We start from the raw sequence: 2,470 nt of genomic DNA on the forward strand, positions 1-2,470 counted from the left end.
GGCAGAGAGGAGAGAGACTGACCTACCTCTGACAGCCCCTCCTTGCTACCGGTTGAAGATCAGGGACACCTGCGTGATCTGCTCATAGGCGTCTCTCCTTTGTCCAGCATTCTCTCCCTTCCCCAGCTCTACTGTGGTATTTGAGTATGACCAACCTGATCACATCACAGTCCATCACCATATTTTGCATTGATAAGTGAAACCAATGTTTGACTTTCGATAATATTCGGGATCATCATCCCGAAGAAAAGGAATGGCTACATCTTCTCCCTTTTTTTGTGTGTCATTTAAAAAATCATGATTTGTCTTTCAGGATTCTACAAAATGCCACATTTAGGAGGGTAAAAGAGTTCAAAAAGGTATGAAGGTGCAGACAAAATATTTCATATCTAATTTGAAGCTTATATCTCATTGGTACCCACATTGCTGTGATCTCAGCAATTAAAGGATAGTACTGCTATTGCTACCTGTATTCGTGTTTAATCCACACCTGAAAACTATATATCCAGTGGCATAATTATAACTAACAACCTCAAAATCTCAGTAGTTTACCACAAACCTGTTTTCTGCCCTCATGGATCTGTGGGTCAGCTCAACTTGGCTCCAAGTTGTCGACTGCATTTGGGTCTGCTCCACGTGTCTCTCAGTGCCACTGTACTAGCTTCTAGCTGAGAAGCTTCTATCATATCTTCCCGTGGCAGATGGTAGAAGCCCAAGGAGTCACGCCAAGCAACTAAACTACTTGCAAAGCTTCTCATATCACCCCTACTAAGCTTCCTTTGACCTAGGTCATCTGGTCAAGTCCAGCTTCAGCAGGACAGAGACTATACTGCTCCTACTGGATTGAGAGACCACAGAGTCACATGCAAAGGGCAACAATGTACAATTCTTTGATCAGAAGGGAGTAGAGAATTGAGAAGAATTCAACCTACCTCACTACTGTTATGGCTTTCATAGTGGATTTTTCTCCCCAGAGTCCTCTCTCAACTTTCACATCTGAAAACCTGGAGGGCACTAAAAGAAAAGTCAGTAACACATAGAACCCATCAGGGGGGAGTGAGAGTTTAGGCATGTCTCAGAGTCTCAAGATCCTAACTGCTAAAATCAGAGTGAAACTTTTTGCAAGGTGGCGGTGTAGTTGTGAAGTTGAAAGGGAAGGCAAGGGAGGTGGGGTGAAGAAAATGAGAGCTTGTGCATTAGCCTGCAATTAAAAATCAAGGAAAAAGGATAGACATGGGAAGAGACAACCACAGACATCCTTTGAAAAACAAGAAAGATTTATAGCAGGAGCATAGTTACTCTTGATCAAAAAGTCACCAATTATGACACGAAACAAGCAGACTTTAGGGGTCCTCTATTCACTTCCTGCAAATAATGAAGGAACAGAAGAACAGGAGATGCATACGTCACATGCAGATGCAGGAGATGACCCTTTATTTTCAGGATATGTTATATGTGATTTAAACCATAATTTTTTTACACAAACAAGAAGACTCCTCATAAGAAAAATTATTATATAGAAGAGCCAAAAGAATAATTATTCCTTATTCTGTCACAGAGCGATAAACATGATTAACACTCTAATGCATATTTTAGACTCTTTTTTCCAAAAAACAAACACATAGTATGTTTTCTTAAATTGTAATTATACTGTATGTACATTTATGTAGATAGATTTTTTTTTACCTTGTAGAGCATGACAGTAAATATATGTCCATTTTTAATTTTTAGTAATCACAAAATATTTCATTTTAATTATGTGCAATTTAAAAATTCATTGTTAAACATTTTTCAACTTTTCATTGTCACAAACAATGGTACAATAAGCATTCTTGATTGTAAATCTTACAAGCTTGATTATAAATCTTGATTGTAAATTTAACAATTCATTATTAGACATTTTTCAACTTTTCACTGTTATAAACAGTGGTGTAATAAACATTCCTGATTGTAAATTCACGCACACTTGTCCCTTTATCTCTTTAAAATAATTTTATAGAAATAGAATTTTGGAGTCAAAGGGTACATTTTTAGGTTTTTGATACATGTTGCTAAAATGACTTCAAGAAAGCTGCATGGGTTTAGATCCCATCAGCAAATCTGAGGGTTAGCCACTGCACCAACTGATGTTGCCCTAATAGACTTATGCAAACCACCGTCAAACTCAGATAATAAGCAAGAGTCCAGAAACACCAAGCTTCTCGGATAATGGGATCAAAAGGCAAATGCTATTACTTTACATCACCTTTGACCTAAGCAAGAAGATGCAAGATGAGTGCAACTGGTTATCTGTCGGTCAAAACACTAAGGGCAGAATGAATCAATACAATATCAACAGCACTCCATGTTTCAGTAGGTCCTTTCAAGCCAATTTTATTTCATAAACAAGTTTCGTTTATTACAATGACAGCACTATGCATCATAGATCTTAAGAAGGAAAACAGCAAATAAGCTAGTCAGTGAAAAGTAA

The sequence above is a fragment of the Carlito syrichta genome, unplaced genomic scaffold (genome assembly GCF_000164805.1).
Source record: "Carlito syrichta isolate Samal-C Ts95f unplaced genomic scaffold, Tarsius_syrichta-2.0.1 Scaffold55037, whole genome shotgun sequence".
NCBI lineage: Eukaryota > Metazoa > Chordata > Mammalia > Primates > Tarsiidae > Carlito > Carlito syrichta.